At 33.3% G+C, this 20570-nt stretch overlaps 1 long non-coding RNA gene across 1 annotated transcript; it reads left to right on the top strand.

The window, feature by feature from the left end:
- The first annotated feature begins 227 nt into the window (after positions 1-227).
- Positions 228-18509, top strand: LOC134475408 (uncharacterized). The gene is made up of 3 exons (XR_010046507.1): positions 228-9297; positions 9437-9619; positions 18392-18509. It is a non-coding gene; the product is annotated as an uncharacterized LOC134475408 (long non-coding RNA).
- Positions 18510-20570: the final 2061 nt, after the last annotated feature.

Raw genomic sequence — 20570 nt, 5'->3', positions numbered from 1 at the left:
TAAAAGAAAAATTACATTTACATTATACATATTTATTTTTATTAAAAAGTATATATATATATATATATATATATATATATATACATATATATCTAAATCCTATAAAAGAATGGTAAAAAGTAAACCAAATTACATACTAGTACTATCTAAATAGTTACATTATGGATGTTCTTTAATATCTTTACAACTTTCTCTATTTGCGTGCTTTTGCAATGGATATACAAAAATCAGTACATTAAAATTCAGTAAATGTTATTTCTGTCAAAAATGTTTTCAGCCTTATAAGTGCAGTTCTCTATATGTCATGATTCACAGTGCACATATCCACTGGTGACTATGCTTGACCACAGCACACCGAAACAATGGTAAGAGCATCACAGTATTCGGCAGTAGAGCTTTGAGTTTAATACAACTGTTTTTAAAGTAGTGTTAAATTCATTGTCATGTCCAGTCTGAAAAGACAAACTCTAAAAAGAATATACAGAATCACTCCTGTTTGTGCCTGAGTTTCTCACACCACCTCTGGCTTAATCAGACACCTTCCTCCCTCAGCAGTATTTAGTTGTTTATAGATCTTTGTACTTTCATATTGTTATTATTTAGTGAGCTTATAACCATAGAGCAGCCACTGTTGGAGTTTTATTGGAATTTCATTGATTTTGTAGATGAGATTTGGTATCTTCATAGTGTTAGCTTCCAGTTCACCAACATACACCTTTTGTTATTCAGGGTTTTAAAAATGTTTTTAATTAGGTTTCATTTTTTTTTCTTTGATTTTTTTATCGGTACCGGGGATCGAACTCAACGCCTCTGAGCTAAATCCCCAGCCCCTTAATTATGTTTTGTAATGCTTTGATAATGGTGCCATAAATTATATCATAAAAAGAATAGAATCTCACTGAGTATATAAATGCTCATGCAATAAACATATATAAAACTATGTCAGAAATTACTATCATCTTGTTTTGAAAACCTATATAGCTATTGTTTTATTGTTGTTGTAGTCATTTTGCTTTTGTCGTTTTTGAGATTTGTTTACATTTATATTTTTCTGCTTTTCTCTTCTTTAAAATAAAAAAGTGCACAATACATACTGTGACTTGGGAAGAAACTGTTTAAGGGACAAACTGGATGGGGGAAAAGAAGAATGGGTAAAGGGAAAATATACATACATACAGGAGACTTAAGGTAGTTATATAGCTAGATTCTGTTATGTCATGCTTCAGAGACATATGTGCACCCAGATTTATAGAAGTACTATTTGTGATAGCTAAGTCTTGGAAATAGCCCAAATGTCCATCAATCACAGAATGGATAAAAAGATGTGGTATGTTTATACAACGGAATATTAATCAGCCATATAGAAGGATAATGTTGAGGCTTTTGTAGGTAAATAGAGGCTACTTGAAACCTTATACGCAAGTGAAATTAATCAAGCAAGCATTTGTAAGTATCATATTGTCTCCCTAGTGTAAAAAAGACTGAAAGAGTAATGGGATTCTAAATGGTATTGTGACGATGTTTTCATTTCCTTTTGGAAAGAAAGTGCTCAAAAGGAAAACATATCTGGGCAAGGGGAAAAAGTAAAAGACGAAGGGAAAAGATTGTATGTATATAGGTATACATATATGTATGTATGTATATACAAGATAGGTAGCTTTAATACTAATCTCCATTAGTTCATCCAATAGAACAGTTTGTGCTTCCCTTGTTTGATTGTTTGATCATTTTTTTATGTCTAAATCTTGTAACTTGAACAATGATTTCTCAGATAACAATATACAATATATTAATTACTGTTAACTTCCTACTATTTTTTTTTAAATTCTGTGTTGTTTCTATATTTTTTCTGTTTTGATTTTAAAGTAAAAAAAGAAACTGTTCTGGATCTAGAGGATACATAAAGAACGTTTCAGTCCTATTCTCAGGGGTCCATTTACTTTCTAATGATGTAAGATATAAACATTAAAAAATCAAAAATTTCAATTTTACCTCTGAGAACATGAATGAAACAATAACTAAAAAGAAGAAAGTAGGGTCTGGGGATTTAGCTCAGCGGCATAAGTGCCTGCCTTGCAAGCAGGCAGTCGTGAGTTTGATCCCTGGTACCGATAAAAACAAAAAAAGACCAAAAAAAGAAGAAAGTAATGATTTTATGTTGTAAACACAGTCAACTGTAAAAAGTGAACACATGACCAGTCCAGAAAACAGTGGATAACTCTGGACTGGGAGCTGGGTCAAAGGCAGAGAGATAAGAGGAAGGAGATGTCAGGGAGAATGAATTTGATTTCTAAGTGAGGTATCTTGGCTTTATCCAGTGTTTTTCAAATTTTTCTAGGAATGTTTTCTCAGGAGACACAGTAAGGTAGGGTGAGTAACTAAGATTGTGGAGCCCATTCTTGCCTCACACAGAACAACTCTGCTTTCAACTGTTCTATGAGTTGGATTTCCAGTGGGATTTTATTTGAAGAAAGGCTGCCAAGATATTAAATAGTCTCAATATTACTCTCATGCTATCAAGATAGTGAATACTTTTAAACCAAGGAATACCACAGTCAGATTTCTCTTTTAAGTTTGGGTTTTGAAAGACCAGCACTGCATAGTGATTAACTAAAAGACAGGGTAGAGACCAGATAGGCTCTTGAAAGAGTGCCAAAGAGAGATTAAGAATTAAAACTGAATAAATGGGGAAAAATCAAGGGTCATTTTTGTGATACTTGGGAATAATCTTAGTAGGATCCACTGATCAGATAAACAGGAATATTATGAAGAAAAAAGAGAGTCACTGAGGTTTACAGCATAGACTGAATGGATTTAGATTTTAGTATACACAAGAGTGTCTATGGGGTTGATTAAAATAGATTCTTGAGATTCCATATCCAAAGATTCTGACTTAATAAAACTGGGGTAAAACCTAGGAATTTTGATAGAATACTGTGAACAGAGATGGATAATATAAAACAGAAGAGCCAGATCAGTGACAGCTATGCAGAGAACAGCACAGATTGAGTAGGGTTGACACACAAGGACACACATAGGAATTGGGGAAGTAGAAGAAAATATTCTAGAAAGATACCTTTAGAAGTTACTTAACTTGAACAAGATGATGCTGATACAGGAGCAGGAACTCTGGTCCAAATGTAGACTCTGAAATTTTTAGTTGTGGAATCTTGGAGAAAAGACTGAACTTCTGTGTGTCTTGGTTACATGGAAAATGCTAGAATAGCCCTGAAGTCACAGTAGATCTTCAGAAAGTCTGAGCAGTTACAATTAGTAGCAGCATTAGACCTATATTTTAGCCTCTGTTTCATATTTGTCGGCCCATGTTCAATAATTTTCTGAATGTAGTAAAAGATTTTTACTGGATTTAATTCTTGTTCAAGGATCTACTCTGTAGGTTGCAGTGGAACAATTTTTTAGTTATATCCTATTGTGCATAAATATAAAAAAAAAACAAATAGGAGCATTTTCAGAAGAACAATAAGACTCCAGAATTCACTTGAAAGAAAATCAATGGTTGTTCAGTTTTGTATGTATTTGTTTAGAAAAAATCTTCCCATGTTGAGAGCTCAAACTCTGTAATAGCCAGCAAACATAATTAAGTGGTAGCTGTAAATGGTTTGAAGGCAGTTAAATTCTTTCTTCCCGAACCTGGGTAGTAAAAACAGATCATTCCATTTTTTTAATGAGACTGAATGGACTTCCTTGAGGGTAAGATTAATAGCATTTTCTCTATACTAGCCTCTGAATTAAAAGGAGGTGATTCCTCAACACAAATTGAGTTTTTAGTAAACACCTTGTTCTAATTAAAATATTCAACATAAAAATCCTACATTCATCTGAGGGCACAACTTTGGATATACCATTCTCTGTTGGAAATTGGAAAAATATCTATTTTGCACCAGGCTTTTCCTACTTTGCTTGAAAATTTATCCTTGATATAATGCCACTTGATACAATACAATAAACTTCAAAATTTTAATCACACAAATTTAATTGTGATGTCTGACCAGGGGACTGAAGACCATTGCTGTCTATACATAGCTCTTGGGAGGAGGTACAAATAGACTCCACCTTACTTTGCTATTTGAAATAAATGTATTCAATATGACCGTATATTTTTACTAAGTGAACCCTGCTGAACTTTCAGTTTTGTAATCTTCATAAAAGTATATTTACATTTAAAGTCTATTTTTAGACGTGAGAACATGATTATCTGATAGCTATGAGTGAAGCGTGATTTCTTACATTCCCACTTTCCTGTAGTATCTATATTTTGGTGAAGTCTACCATTCATATTCTTAGAAAACATTGTCAGCATTAATTAATTTTTAAAATCTATAATTTGATTTTGACTACAGTTTTATTATTTTTATATTTATTTATTTGTTGGTATCAGAGATCAAACTCACGACCTTGAGATTGGCAGGCAGGCACTTATGCTGTCGTGCTAAATCCCCGGCCTGGATTTTGACTCTTTTATGTGCTTGAGAATGGTATATATCTGAAGTTGTTTATAAAGTTCATTTTCTTAGTTCCTCTGTAAGTGCCAACACTCTGTTTTAAATGTTTTCTAACTGTACAACACCAAAATTAAAGTGCTACTATAGTTTATTTACAGAACTGCCAACACTTCAATGAATTGGACATGTTTTAATGTACAAACAGAGCATTTCCTGACATTTTGTTAGATTAAATCAAATTAGATTAAATGAATAGGTCGACTGTTACAAAGATTGCAACCTAAATTATACTTTACCAAGAGTTACAAATGGTGCTGTGTCCATTGGAAATGAACAAGGTTATTAAAGTTTTGGTGAAGATAAATTTGATTTTAATATTTTTTCAGTGAAAATGAAAATATATTAATGTTTGCAGCTGATGGAGCTTAGTAGAAGGTTAAAAATTAAGGTGAAAGATCATTTAAATGAATAGAAGATAACCAAAATAGAAAATAATTATACCTAATAAAGATGTATAGTCATTGTGTAAACATAGCCAGAGAATTTAAAATTTCATTTTTAAAATTAACTTAGTTTTTCTACCAGTATGTGTTACAGTACATGATTATTTCCAAGAATTTAAAATGTTATAATAATGAAATAAAATAGGAAACAAAGCAAAATGCTAGACTCAAAAATCAATGTGAATTTTTGCAAAGAAAAGATGAAAAGTAATATGCACTAATGCCCAGAAGCATGAATGAAGTATAGGATAACATAAAACATCAGTATTTCAGAACTTTAATGCTGAAATATAAAATCACAAATGAGAAAACCAGACCCTTCTTGCATAGGATTACTGTATAATGGAGATACTTATTGTTTAAGTAAATTTTATCTGTTGTAAAAATTATCAAATATTTCATGGCATTTGTCAAGGAAAATTGGAGCTACAACATTCAGGACAGAACTCCAGAACTCTGCCCTCTCAGGAAGATGCTACAGCACAGAGGTGCTGAGATGTTCTTAATCAACTCCTGAAAACACGGGCTCTGGTGTTTGACAGCCTGGTTCTTCAACCTGATCCAATTATCTATTAATTGTTTATGATATTTCTGTTCCTTAATTTATTCTTATATGAGTGGGATGGTGATGATATGTCTATCCCATAGAGTTCTTGTGAAGATTAAATGGGTTAAAGTATGTAAAGTCCAGGTGTGATGGTGTACAAAGTAAGCCCAAGATTTGGGAAGCTTAAACAGGAGGATCTCACGTCACATGCCAATCATAAACTACATAGGAAGTCCGGGACCATCTTGGACTACATAGATAGATCCTTTCTCAAAAAGCAAATAAACCAAAACTCAAAAGAATACAACCAAACTAATCCAAACAACAAAATGTGTAAAGCACTTAAAATAGTCCCATGAATTGTTCTAAGTATTATTTTTTTCTTTCTGATTATGAAAAATGAAGCTAAAATTTCATCCAGTGGAGCTACTATATGTTAATAAAAGTAATACTCTAAGGAATTATTCTATACATTGAAAATAATACCATTTTAAGGTTCTCCCACACTGAGATATTAGAAAGTTCTACTTCTTAAAGAAAGTGATCTTTAGAATATAAAGGATGCATTCTACTTTTTACCATTTCCATACTGACATTTTGATTCTGTGACATATGACATATTTCATGATCCTAAAAAGAAAAACCATTTAACACTATTTTTTTCTTTAACCAAACTATGTATTTGAAATGGACCCATCCTTGAGCCTCAAATGGTTTCTCTGAATTTTCATGACACCTTAGTGTATATTTGCTCAGTTCTGCCCTAGATGACAAGATCATTTTTATATGACTAATGAGGGATTGGATTACCTTGTGGTTTTGCATTTCCATTCTTGCTCTATCTGACCTTCATCTGGTTCCCCAGTTCTAACAAGTAACTCCCACCTAGTGCCCACATCTAGTCTTGCTGACCCTCACCACCTCTTCTGTACTTGAAGGGTGCTATGCTGACATGGATTTTAAGTATGGTACGTCTATTAACCCTTTTAATCCTACAACACTTCTATGAGTAGAAACCATTATTACTCCCATTTTATAAATGACTAAACTCAAGTACAAGGAAGCTAAGTAAAATTTCCCCGATTCCACACAGCTGAAAAAATAGAGTTGGTAAGAGTAGAATCGTAGTAGAACTGAGATTTACACTCAGCTTATCTAGACGTAAAGTCCATGCTGTCAACTCATACACTCAGTAGCTAAAGCCTGCTCCTCATTTATTTTTCTAATAAAATATCTTACTTTATATTGATACAGTGCTCCCAGTTTAAAATGGTTTTGCCTCCATAATGTGATTTTTTTCCTTGTGCCCAATGTGAAAGACAGGCTGACTGAGGAATCCAAGCTAACAGAGTACACAAGTGGCAATGGATGGTAGGATCAGAATTTTAATATGGGTCTTTTGCTGTGTTCTTTCTACTGTCCTCACGATTCTCTTTCCAGGATTTACAAAATGAAGATATTTGTTAGGTATGGACTTTCTGATTGAAATTAGAGCTGATCAAGTTCTTGAATTCTAAATTGTTCTCTTTGACTGACAAAGGGAAGAATGAAAAAATAGAAGAAAAAAGAAAAGAAAGATGAGAAAACATGACTGAAAGACATAATGTGATGTAAGAAATGAAAGGGTTTGATAATGATTTGGGTACCTAGATGAAAAGAAGAATTAGAAATAAAATTGACCTCAAGATTTCAAATATGAGAAATCAGCTGATCATCAAAGCTATTTTCAGAAATACTGTGAAATAAAAAGTGGTTTGACACAAAATAGATTTGTTTGGCTAAAACTGTGATGAATGTCAGGTGACAATCAAACTTACAAAACATAACAGAAGGATAAGACCAGAAGATGGGCATTCATTTAATGACAATACATAAAACTACAATTAAAAGCTACAGATGGGGTAAAAGGCAATAGGTTATGCTCTAAATGCTGAATCTACAGGGGAATCTAACATGTAGGGAAAGAAGAGGAAAAGGAGAGGAGGGATGTAGTAAAAAGCAGATGATTAAATAATGCAAATCAATAGACAAGAAGGGAGGAGAAAATTCAAGAAACGAGAACTGATCGCGTATGTCAGTAAAGAAAAGCAGACAATTGGAATGAGGTTTGGAAACTACTCATCAAATTTATCACAATTTAAATGAATTATCTGAGTAGAATTACATCTTTCCTAATTAAACTACAGGTACATAAAGGCAGACCTAATTGTTCCCTACTATAATTCCAGTGACCCTATAGATGATAGATAGATAGATAGATAGATAGATAGATAGATAGATAATAGATAGATAGATGATAGATAGACCATAGATAGATCTATCTATATATATAGATAGGTTTAAATATACATTATGTAGATATAGATAATGTTTTTCATTCAAAGGAAACTGTAATACTTAAGCAAGTGCCTCTGTCTTATTTCACATCACATTATGTTCTCAAATTCCATCCGTTTACTAACAAATGTCTCAACTTTATCTTTCTTTATGGCAGCACAGTACTCTGTTGTATATAAATGCCACATTTTTCTATCCACTCATCAGTTGATGGTCATTTACACTTTCATCATCTAGTTATTATAAGTTATATTGCTATAAACATAGGTATGCATATATTCCTATAATATGATGATTTTCACTTTTGGAAACATACATATAAAGAGGATAGTTGGGTCAAATGGAAACCCCATTTTTAGTTACTTGAGGAATCTCCACACTAATTTCCCATAGTGCTGGTACTAGTTTACATTCCTACCAACAATACAGAAGAATTCACGTATCCCTATATACTTGCTAGCATTTGTTATTATTATATTTTTGATAATAGTCATTAGTGAGGGAAGATAGTATCTCATTGTAGTTTTAATTTGCATTTCTCTGATGGTCAGCAAAAATGAGATTTTTCTATGTATCTATTGTCCATTTGTATTTCTGTAAGAAGTGTCTATTCATTTCAGTGGCCTTTTTAAAAAATTGAGTCATTTATTTTAGGGGAGGACTAATCTTTCTGTATTCTTGTCAGTGCTTACCTATTCATTGTTTTAAAAATATTTCATGTATACTAATTTGCTTCATTTATACTATAAATTTATCTTAGCTCATTAAAAAGAAAGTTTTGTGTTATCCATTTGTCTCTTATTTTAAGAACTTTTTGTTCTATGCTTTGTACTTAAACTTTCAAGATAATTTTACATTAACAATTAAGTATTGTTAATTATCTTATCATTTTATTATGAGATTTTGGGAGCTATTTCATAAAATAAAAATAAAAATAAGAATATTCAGATAAAAAAAGCATCTGGTGCCTAGCTGTGTCTCACCAATACCTGTCACTAAATTTTAATTGAATGAATGAATACACAAATAGGTAATGGATTTCTTTACAGCACTATATACAGATGATTTGGGAGTACAATGTCAGTAATGTGATCAAGATAGATTTTATCTCACAGAGTAATTTTAAAGCTATTTTTTTATAGTAACTGGGGGTAACACTTAGGGCCTTCACATAGAGATACACTCCACATATTTAAATTTTTTTTAATTTTCAGGCAAAATCTTGGAAAGCCAGTAAGTCACTTAGGCTGTGCTCAAATTTGCAATTCTCTTGTCTCCACTTCTCAGAGGACTGTAACTTCCTCCATGTGCCACTTTGCTTGGTCGCAAAAGTCAATTAAAAAAAAAAAAAGTGAAGCCACAGGGGCGTGCTTTACTAACCATATCTTACCAAAATGTTTTGCTGAAAGAGAAGCTGACTCATTGAACTTGCCTTCCCAGCACACAGGTATTTATCACATTTTGTTTCTGTATAAGCTTTGATCATCTTCCAGATGATCTTCAGAACTTAAAGTGGTCACTACAGATGTCAGATCTGCCAGTGATACAGACAAATTAGGAGCCCCTTGTTTTATTATTCTCTTCAGCAGAACCAGAAGTCTGTGAACTAGGACTTGGAGGGATACGGAGAAATAATAATCAGAAGATGTGGAGAAACAGAAGACCCAGGAAATCATGAAACTACTCAAAGAAAGAGATCACCAGGAATGAAACCTGCTGAAGACAAGATAAAGAATTCTGTGAAATCATCTAAAATACGCAAATCTGTGGTGCGTGGAGGGGGCAGATGGTGAGAGAACAAAGGACTAGAGAGCAGACACATGTAACATATGGGGTGCATAAAAATATCCTTACAAGTGAACCTAAATAGAAAGTATTAAACATGATTAGCTAAGTGTTTATATATGCTGGCAAAACATCTCTAACACATGATATTGTATAATAAACCTTAGGTTAAATGGACTGCTCATTTCACAGATTTTAAAACTGTATTTCCCTTTTTTTCCCCTTAACATACTAAATAATTACCAGAAGGTAGTTTCAGCAATCATGTTAAATGTTCTCCAAGACACAAAGTGACAGATAGCCAATAATTTTATTCATTAAGTATGTTAGAATACTTTATCAAACCAGAATACGTGTAAAGACCACACAGATAATTTCTAAATTTAGGCTAACAGAGAACTTTAGGAACTTATCAACACATTGAAAAAATATGAATCAACAGTCAAGAAACCAATAAGATATTTTCCTCACCTTTGCTCTTATCCATTTTTCTGATGTTAGTTGCTCATATGTAAATGTATATGCCAATGTGGGTTTGTGTCAAGTCTCTAGTTAAGGATTTCATTAATGCCCAAAAGAATGGCTTTGTGCACTTAAGATATAGAGTATTAATTGTAATGTCATGTGTTTAAGCTATTATCTAAACACACAAAACAATTATTATAAAATGAAAACCTAAATACGTAATTTCTGTGTTTAATGATTTTTAAGAAACTAATATTTAAGTTGTATTTTTAAATGTATTAGTACATATAAATGCTATTTATACTATTTTGAGTTATACATATATATTATTTTTTTTACATATATATTATTGAGGCATACATTTTGATATATATTATTTTACAATCATATATCTTTACTTGAATGAGGAAAATGCACTAAAAATTTAAAAATTATATTGAAGGAAAAATGTTAAACCCTGATGCATTTTTTCCAATACATATTCATATTTCCAATCAATCTCATTTCTTCATGCGACTAAAAATATCATATTCATATTAAAATTATTCAAGAGTTTTCAGACTTCATACACACACGCAGACACACACCTGAGCATATTATAGATATTTATCCACATCAAGAATGGGACCGAATGCAAAAACAATTCAATAATTATAAACACAACATTCAATATTTCTGATAAATGATAGAACCTGAGAGACAGTACTGTCTTCTACACAGACATGTGAGAGGTTTTTGGTAAAATGACAATATTTCTGCTGTGAACTTGATTTCTGTATGTCATTAAAGTACATCTTTGTACTTAGGCATATTCTATTCATTGTTAAGTAAGGTCTAATGCAAAGCTTCAATTTTCTGATTAAATTCAGTGCTAATAGCAAGACAATACTCATGTTTCTCATCCCAACCCACCAAATTTATAGCAGGCTAAAGGACAAAATATTGCTTCTGCATATATGCTTCCCTATTTCCTTTTATTGTAAAATGCAATATCAAGAGGTTGAAGGAGTCATTTTCTTCCTGACAAGCAAATTACTCACCACGTTCATGCACAAAAACACAGAACATAACAATCAAGAAAGCAGGTATCACCCTGGAGGTTCTCTAAACACACCAGTCTTACCTCAGCCTGAAGGTTTCCTCAATTGGAAGGTTGCAATATTTTGCAGGCTTCTTTTTCTTTCAGATATACAAACTGTACAATTCTAGGCTACTTGCCCCTCATGAACCGCTAGGAACAGGAACTTGAAAAACTAGACTCCCATGTTCCCACACTGTATTTACACATGCAACACACCCAGTAGCAAAGAGTAATCTTTATCTGATGTGGACAGCTATTCCAAGACGCAGACAGTATCTACATAGCTGAGCAAGGATCAGGAGAGGAAAGGTAATAATTTTCATCTTCTAAAGCACATTTAAGAAGGTTTTTGACATGACATACTTTTACACCAATGTGTTGAAGGTGATACGTTCTTTTATTATTTTTCCTAACTCTGAAAAACTATTCTTAAGGGACATAAGGTAAAAATACAAGTAATAATAATAACTAAATACATTCACCAGGTATTGCTGTAAGTTCTTTTCAAATCTCATCTCACTACTCCAAATTTTATTAGTTATATGCTAATATTATTAACTTAACATTACACATGAACAAACTTCATAGTTTGCCCATAATCACCCAATTAGTAAAGCCAGAACATAAATCAAAACATACCAGTACCTTAACCTATGTACAAACACGTATTTAATCATGATATTGCATTGAACATTAGATAAAAAAGTCTTCTTAGCCTTTTTAGGAACTATGCTGTATCTCGACTTGGGGAAAGTGAAAGTTTCATAAGATTTTTCCCCAATGATTGCTAATTTATATAACCACAGTCAGGTACTCTGCTTACTGTAATAGGGGATCACAAAGATGAGGTACTAGGTAAATGAAAAGATGAGTGTACCTTTAAAGCATCAAGAGAATTTTCACTTTCCTGTGTCCAAAAATTTACATAAAAGAAGCCAAGCCTACCTAGGGACCCAAACAGTCTGGGAGTCTCAGCACTCAGTATGTGTCCTGCTGAAAGTCTTCTCAGCATACTCCACCCAGCTGGGGGACCCTGGCGTGACACTTGTGGCCTGTTGAAAGTCTGCCCAGCATATGACAGAAGATAATCAGGACCTACCATGAAAACATTTAATCTCATAGATACGATAACACAGAAGAAATAGGCATATCTCTAGATATATAGAAGCTACCAAAGCTGGATCAAAAAGATATAAAACTTATGAAAACCTCAATTTCAGTTAATGAAATTGAAAATGTAATTAGAATCTTACCAACAAAGAAAAACCCAGGTACTAATGGAATTACTTTTCTGAGTTTTATAACAAATTTAGAGAAGACTTAATGCCAACACTCAAACTCTTCAGTGAAGTTGAAAGAGAAGCAGTTCTCCCTAACTCATTCCTGGAAGAAAAGATTAACCTAAATTCAAAAACAGAGAAAGACTCAACCTAAAAAAGAGAAATAGAGGCCAGTTTCCCTAATGAATGTAGATGCAAAAATCCATAATAAAATTCTGGCAAAGAGAATATAGAAGATTAACACCGTGACTAAATGAGATTCATTGCAGTAATTTAGGGATGGTTCATCATACACAAAACAAAAACTGTAATACACCATATCAATAGAGCCAACAATAAGAATCATGTGATCATTTCAAGAGATACAAAACAAACTTTTGATAAAGTCCAACACTCATTTGTGATAAAAACCCTATAGAAATTTGGAATAGATGATCTTTACCTCAATCTGATAAAAGCCATATATGAGAAACTAACTACCAACATCTTACTAAATGGACAAAAACTGAAAACTTTCAGCATAAAATCAGAAACAAGACAAGTATGTCCAGCATCACCATACCTGTTCAATATAGTTCTGGAAATATTAGTCTAAGCAATTAAACATGAAAGAGAAATAAAAGGAATAAGGGAAGGAAAGGAAGAAATTATGATTTTTTTGCAGGTGACATGATACTCTACATAGAAGACCCCCAAAACTCCACCGAAAGACATCTAGAGCTAATAAAAAATTCAGTAATGTAGCTGGATACAAGGTTGACACTGAAAAATCAATAACATTTCTTTACACAAACAACAATCTCACTGAGAGAGAAGTAAGGGAAACCAAACCCTTCATAATAGCACCCCCAAAAATGTAATCAAATAGCATTTCAAAAATTGGAAAGACATTCCCTGTTCATGGATAAGAAGAGCAAATATTGGGAAAATGTCCATTCTCCCAAAATTATTATACAGATTTAATGCAATTCCAATCAAAATACCACTAGAACACCTCACAGTTCTAGAGAAATTGTTTCTAAAATTCATATGGAACGAGAAAAGCCTTAGAATAGCAAAGGCAATTCTGAGCAACAAAGTCAAGGCAGGAGAAATCACAATCCCTGACTTGAAGTTATCCTACAAAACTAATATGATAAAATCAGCATGGTGCTGGAATAAAAATTGACCTGAAGAAAAAATGGAATAGATTAAAAGATACAACCACAACTAAAAACAAACTCACTCACCTTATCTTTGACCAAAGAGCCAAATATGTTCACTGGAAGAAAGACAGCTCTTTAACAAGTGGGGCTGGAAAAACTGGTTCTCCATATGTCAAAGAGTAAAACTGGATCTATGTCTATCACCATACACTAAATTAAAATCAAAATGGATCGAAATCTAAATATTAAAACAGAAACACCAAATCTGCCAGAAGACAAATTAGATCAAAATCTTGATGACATAGGAGCAGGCCAGGACTTCATAAACAAAAATCAAATTTTCTGGGAAATACTTCCCAGAGTTAAAAACTAGAATCTCATCCTGTTAAAAAGTGTTTTTGCATAGCCAAAGAAATCTTCAACATAGTGAAAAGAAAACTCAATAATTAGGAAAAAAATCTAAGCCAATTCTTAGACAAAAGACTTCTGGAACATATAAAGAATTAAAAAAATTAGTTCCCAAAAATTCAAAGACCCAATCCAAAAATGGAATAGCTACATCCAGGATTTAGCTATAATAAATTATGTAGCTATGAACATTGATATGTATGTGTCACTATAGTATGATGTCTTAGCTCTTTGGAGAAGTTACCTTAAAAAGGTATAGCAGGGTCATATGGATTTCTAGTTTTACTTATTTGAGAAACGTCCATATCAATTTCAATAATGGTTGTACTAGTTTACATTTCCAACAACAATGTAGGAAGATTTCTTTTTACCCACAGCCACACCACCAACATTTGTTGTTTTGATTTCTTGATGGAATCTTAGTGTTTTTGAATTTGCACTCCTATAATGGCCAGAGACGTTGAATAATTTTTTCATATACTACTTGGTCATTTGTACCTCTTCCTCTGTAGAGTGACTGCTCATTTCACTTGCTCATTTCTTTTATTTTAAGTGGGCTAATTATTTTGAGTTCTTTTTTATTTTTAATTTCATTGGAACATTTTAGATATGCATAGTGATCACACACATCACAGGGAATTCATACTTGTACATAGCTCCCTCTCCCTCCTTTCAATATGTTTTACTCTTGTCATTTCTGCCTTACAGAGTTGTGTGAGATATGTGTGTAGCTGAATATAGCTGGATTATGTATATCTATGAGCAAATCTAAAAAAAATCAATAGCAATATCAAATCATGGATGTCTGGTTTTCTCTGAGGAGTAGAAGTGATTTTGCTTCCAAATCATCATTTATATGCATAAATGAGGCCCTATAAGAGATATCAAGCAAGATGTTTTGTTGATTAAAGGATAGCAAAAATCTTTTTTGTTCTTATTTAAAATAATTTTTGCTACAGAGTGGGAAAGAGGTGGTTAAAGAAAAGGAATGAACAGCTACAGGACTTTGGATAGTTCTCAGTAATAGAATTTGAAAAGGAACAAATTTGTATTTTAAAAATTTCCAAACTGACTCAATTTTCACGATTCATACAGTTATCAAAAAGAGGTTGTGATTACTTTGGACTCCAATTTAATAATGGATACTAAATTTAACCTAAGAATTCCACAATGCCATCAAAAACAATACTTTCTTTTAGAATTTAAGTCTGCTTTTAATAAGGTTTTATGGTGTAAACAGTCGCTCTTCCATTTCTTATGGTATTAAAACAGATTATTGATACTTTGATGGCTTAAAAACACACACATTTATGTGCTTATAGTTTTGTATGTAGAAAGTACAATGATACTCCAGTTCAACAACTTAATTCATTCCATGATTATGGGGAAGATTTATGCACTGGTGTTCATCACATGATTTGGAGTTCATGAAGAGAAGCAAAATTTTGTCAAATGCTCCTGATTGTGAACTGATTTGTTCATGAACAGAATCACTCATGAACCAAGGCACCACAGTACAAACTCAGTCTCTCTAGGTTACCTTCTTTGTGATCTGCTCCCAAAGTAGAGAATGTGTCTGTCAACAGAATAATTTCCAACAAATTGTTCTCACTTTATCAGATTATTCTGTAAAATAAAGGAAAAACTGTTACATTTCAGTATTTTTCCTATTTATTTATTGTCTCTTTGCATTACATTATATTTCAATTTTATTGTATTACCAAATATTTGTTGGTAGCCAAACTACAAGCATTCACACTCTCAGAATTCACAATACTATGTTAATTGTTCAAATAACATGTCAATTTGGCCTATTTATCAGGTTTAAAACTGTACATAGGATAATTACCTAATATGGGCTTATAAGATAAATAAATAAACACCTAAATAAGATACTGGCAAAATAAAAGAGGATACACAGAAGGGGAAAGAGAGGGAAATAAAACCCAGATGTGATGGCACACGCTTGTAATCCCAGCACTCTAGAGGCTGAGGCAGGAGAATTATTGTAAATACGAAACCAGTCTGAGCTAAAAAGTGAGCTCAAGGCCAGCCTATGCTTCATAGAGAGACTTCATCTCAAAGAAAAAAAAAAAAGAAAGAGAAAGAATAATTGTAATGGGTTATGTACATGCACCAATATCCTACACTGAATATTATCAGCATGTGCTGAAAATATGTACTAATAAAAGTTTAAAAAAATGAACAGAATCCTTATTTATAAAAGCTATGTTTCCATTTCCTCCTTCTAGCCTCGTTTTTCTCTTGTCCCTTATTTTCTTTCCCCCTTCCCCATCCCTAGTTTTACTTTCCATTTGAACGTTTTCTTAATATTTCATAATGTCTATTATACAGTTTGGTCCTTATTCACATTTTTGGTTTTTCTCATCAGAGAAGCAATGCAGTACTTACACATGTGTGTCTGATTTATTTCACTTAAGAGTATGGTCTTAAGGTTCATTCATTAACCTAAAAATGTCTAGGAGGGGAATAGGGGTTGAAACAAGGAGAAGAAAATTTAGAAATGAAAAATCAAAACATACAATGAAGCTAGGTTTGGTGGTACACATGTGTAATCCCAGCACTTGGAGATTAAGGCAAAAACTGCTACCAGTTCAGTGTCATCCTGGGCTACATAGTGAGTTCAAGGCCAAACCTGAACTACAAAGCTAGACCCAGTCTCAAAAACAGAGACACATTGTGTAAAGGAACAAATTCCCTATGTTGAGTGTGATCACTATAGGTATCTAAAGTGAACTAATAAACTTAATTAATTAAAAATAAACAGAATCCTAAATGAAAAATGAAATAATATTGTGAATATTTTTACACTTAAAACACTTGTTAAAATTTCCCATAAGCCCTTGAAAAGTCAGAAACTTAGTTTTGTCACTTTATAAGAAGAAAGTTGTTAGCAATAGGTTTATATGACATACTACTGTTTCAGCTATACAAAAATACCTCATCAAAAGAGCTTCTCAATCTTTACTGTTAAATTTATTTTTGTTTTTTATTTTATTTATGAATGACACATAATAAGTATATATATTTTTCAGATACAATGTGTTATTTTGATACACGTGTATGTTGTGAAATGTTGAAGCTATAGTAGGGAAGTAAAATTAATATAAAAACTTTATAAAATGTCCCATGTGTAAGAGGGACCCGCACATTTATCAGTGCCCTCATTGTCCACTTAACATTTTAAGGCACAATTTCAGTAATAATTTTTTAAATGTTTGTGCATTATTTGCCTACTTTAGCTTGCACCTAGCATTGTTTAAGTTAGAAAATTTCACTTGAGAAATCATATCATACTTATCTCTGGAGATTTATTAAAATATAGATACCTAGTACCTACTCTATACTTCACTGAAAGTAAGACTAAATTGCTATATTTATAGACTTTTCCAAAAAACTCTTTTTTGTGATTATGTAATTTCCTTTGTATAACAAAGAAAAGTAATTTTCCCTGTAGTTTTAGTATTCTTGTTATGCTACCCTTTCTTTTTATTTTTAAAAATTAGATTTTACTTATAATAACAGAATTGGGCATTTTAAATTTCAGTCATTAGCAGTTAGATTTTGATGTACACTGTGATGATTCTGTGAAGGCCTACAATCAGCTACCAGGGCAGAGATTTTGTCTTCAATCAAGAAGCACTGTCTCAGAAGCTCTTGAAATAGAAGATCTCATGTATTCCATAAAATCAACCCTGGTACATGAGCTCATGATCCATTGCATCACATAATCACCTGTGACTACCATGTGAGTGGTAAGGATCAGAATTTCTAGAGCATCTTCACTGAGAAGCCCAAAACAATATCTAGTGAAACAAGACCTAGTTTACAAAGTTCAAAGGTATAAACTGTAAAATCAATCCTTTTCCCCTGATTTTTGTGACCTTTCCCCCAAACACACACACACACACACCCACACACACACACACACACACACACACACACACACACGCACACACACAAGTTTTTCAGAATGAATTGCAGAGTACTTTACTGAAAATCAAAAAACTCTAACAGTTTAGTATTGGAGACTTAACCTTCACTTTTCCAAAACAAAATATTAGATGCTTTCTATCTCAAGGACTTTTGTCCAGGACAGAGTACAGGAATGAGCCTCCATAAGGGATCCTCATCACCACAGTGCTGCTCACTTCACCCTGTGACCTTGACCAAGTTGATTATCATCTCTGGGCCTCTGTGATCTCAGAGGTCAGATTGAGTCCTTAAAAATTCCTGTCCTCTGGATGCTGTTAGAAATTTTCAGTAGAGATCTTTCCCTAGGAAAAGATCACAGTCCTTCAATTGTATAGCACAAGCAGACTTTTGAAATAATTTTTCACCTTTCTTATTTTATAGGCATGGAAGCTAATGGTCCTCCAAGTAAATCACGCTACAGGATACCAGAACCCAAGTCTCCTCCCTATCATTTTAGTACACTTACTCCATGTAATAAAGACTCGTCTGCACAGTTCAATTGGTGATTTATTTTAATACTACAATTCAGACCTCAAATATCTTATAATCACATTATCAAACAGCTTCCTTCCTACTAACTGGTTCACTTGAGTATATTTTGCTTTAGTAGAAGTAGTTTAGGAACATTTTCCCCAGTTATTTTAAAATAATAGGAGAAACCAACCTTTTACTTTCTTAAAGGAATCTGAAGAACAAATATTAAAACAATACCAATAAGGCTCTACTTGCTATCTTTCATCATATTTAAGATCATATAATTTCAAAAAGCACAGAATAAAATAAATTCAGTATTTCATTATGGCTTCAGGACTTGTGCATGTCCATAAACTGTTACTGATTGGTTACAACAGGTAGGGAAACTGAGCATCACTTTGTTAGCATTTTCCTCATTGGTGAGACACAATGTCCAACACCCCTAATTTAAGTAAGTAGAGGCTTAATTAGACCCATGAGTTTCCTCCATGATCAGCTGGCTCCATGGCAGACACAAGAAAAGAGGTGGTCAACTCCTGGTATCCAAGAAGCAGAGAATAAAAGGAGGGGCTAGGGACAAGAATACACCATTGTAGGTCACAACTATAATGCTAATGGTCAGCTCTGTCAGCCACATGATTCAATCATCTCCCATACATATGAGAATTTGGGAGAATATTTTTAATCTAAACCACAAAAATCAGCTTGTAGTAGCCTTTATATAATCTGATATATCTACACATTTAAGTAAGTGGAGTAATTTCCCTAGACAGAGCAAACATCAGTATTGTACATGTACAAGTTTAGCTAAATTGATGCCAGCAAAGTATGGTTGTGGGGTAAATTTGGGACCAAAGTGGTGTGGTTACTGGAAATGTTAGTACTATTACAAAGAAATTAAATATCTTGTGTACGAATAACAAAAAACATGCCTTGAGGGCATCTCAGAAACCAGTAACATTCCATCTATAACAGATTCAAAGGTGCAAAATTGTAAACCTTTCATTCAAGAAAAGATTCCTTGAGGGCTCTGTTTCAGAAGGGCCACTTAGGAAGTTAGTTCCCCAGGATGCAGTTCACAGATGCTACTGCAGTCATGAACTAAAAAGGGTCTGGATCTCCCCATATTGTCATCAGACTTTGGCATCACAATTGTGATTCTGGTTTTACCACTCACAGAATGTAAGAGTTGTGTGGTCAGAGAGGCTTCCACCAGTGTTTTAAACATGGTCTGTTAGTTCAGGCAAGGAGCCACTGACAGGGCAGTGAGTGAAGCTGTGGGAATGAAGGTTAAGATGCTGTGGAGACCTGAGAAACTCAGACATGCCAGGAATGTGGATCATTTGCCAAGGAAACCTGCAGGCTGTGAGTGCACACAGCTCAACAGAGGTTGGGTGGGCGGCAGCCAACAAGGCCATAGTAGCGGGATGGCCTAAATCCTTTGAAATTCATATCTTACCACCATCTGCCTCACATGCTCGATGTGGAGCTACAGGACTTAATGTCTGCCTTGTTGAGTTTCGGGATCATTTTGCTCTAACATTTTTTTGTTCTTTGACTCTTCCTTTTTGAAATGGGAATGTTTATTGTGTTCCCTCATAGCTTGAGTTATATAACTTGTTCGGTTATTTTTGCAGAGGTTCATGCCTAAGCCCTTGCGTTTAACCTTAAAAGAGATTTTGACTTCTGAAAAATGCTGAAGCTATTATGACTTTGAGGACACGATTATTATGTTTTCACTTCTGTGCAGGGTAGTCATAATGTGTAAGACAGAATTATTAACAATATCCTGTCTATTTGGAGATTAACCGTGGTCTAGGGAGATGTATTTGGGTGTCATGTTAACAAGGGTAATTAAACTTAATTGTGACAACATCTTTATCTTGGTATCTTCTCAGGAGATTGGTAGCATACATGTCTGAGAGTGTCGTAGCGGGTCATGGAGGCATGACTTTGGGTGCTAGGTCTCCTCACTCCCTAATTCTTTGCTGATATATTTGTCCTACTCAACTTCCTGGCCACAATTATGTAAGAATTTTTGCATCATTACCGCTTTATGCTATGATGTTTCTGCCTTGACTTTAGC

This window comes from Cavia porcellus, unplaced genomic scaffold (assembly GCF_034190915.1).
Source record: "Cavia porcellus strain 051 isolate PalLab524CR breed Dunkin Hartley unplaced genomic scaffold, mCavPor4.1 scaffold_3, whole genome shotgun sequence".
NCBI lineage: Eukaryota > Metazoa > Chordata > Mammalia > Rodentia > Caviidae > Cavia > Cavia porcellus.
The sequence above is the reverse complement of the archived record's forward strand: the minus strand, read 5'-3'. Positions and strand labels throughout refer to the sequence as shown.